The 566-nt window shown below is 55.5% G+C and overlaps 1 pseudogene; it reads left to right on the top strand.

Moving 5' to 3' along the window:
- Positions 1 to 304: 304 nt before the first annotated feature.
- LOC104273604 lies at positions 305 to 438 on the top strand (annotated as a pseudogene).
- The last annotated feature ends 128 nt before the right edge of the window (positions 439 to 566 follow it).

Genomic DNA, 566 nt, shown 5'->3' with positions numbered 1-566 from the left:
AGTGCCTCGTGATAACCAAAGACGCTCGCCCAGCAGGACGAAGTCCCCGGTTGCGTGGCCAAACTGATACCGGGGCTTCGCTGGGCTTATCTCTAAGAAGGAGGGCTAAAGGGAGGGGAGAAATGGGCTGATGGGGGGGACCGATGGGGCGCTGCCCGCCAGCGCGGGTGTTTGTAACCCACAGCAATGACTGCAAGAGCAGATTGCTTTTAGAGGCGCTGCTGGGCATGGGCAGGATAAACCTAGGGTGTCGTGCAAAGTTCTGTTCCGAGTGTCTCCGCTGCTCTGCTCTCCCCTTCCCCAGGCCTGGACTCCCGCGGATTCCTCATAGGCCCCTCCCTGGCTCAGAGATTGGGGATCGGCTTCGTGCCGATACGGAAAAAAGGGAAACTTCCTGGCCCGACCGAATCGGTCTCCTACGCCCTCGAGTATGGCAAGGTAATGCTCGGGGAGCAAAAAAGGCTTTCCAGGCCTTTATTTTCTTTCTTTATTATTTTATTTTTTTGCGGCGCGGGGGAGGATGATGAGACTCAGTGCTCAATTACTTTCTTTGGCTTAAATTCAGG

The sequence above is a fragment of the Apaloderma vittatum genome, unplaced genomic scaffold (genome assembly GCF_000703405.1).
Source record: "Apaloderma vittatum isolate BGI_N311 unplaced genomic scaffold, ASM70340v1 scaffold42974, whole genome shotgun sequence".
Taxonomy (NCBI): domain Eukaryota; kingdom Metazoa; phylum Chordata; class Aves; order Trogoniformes; family Trogonidae; genus Apaloderma; species Apaloderma vittatum.
This window is presented reverse-complemented; position numbering and strand designations above follow the sequence as displayed.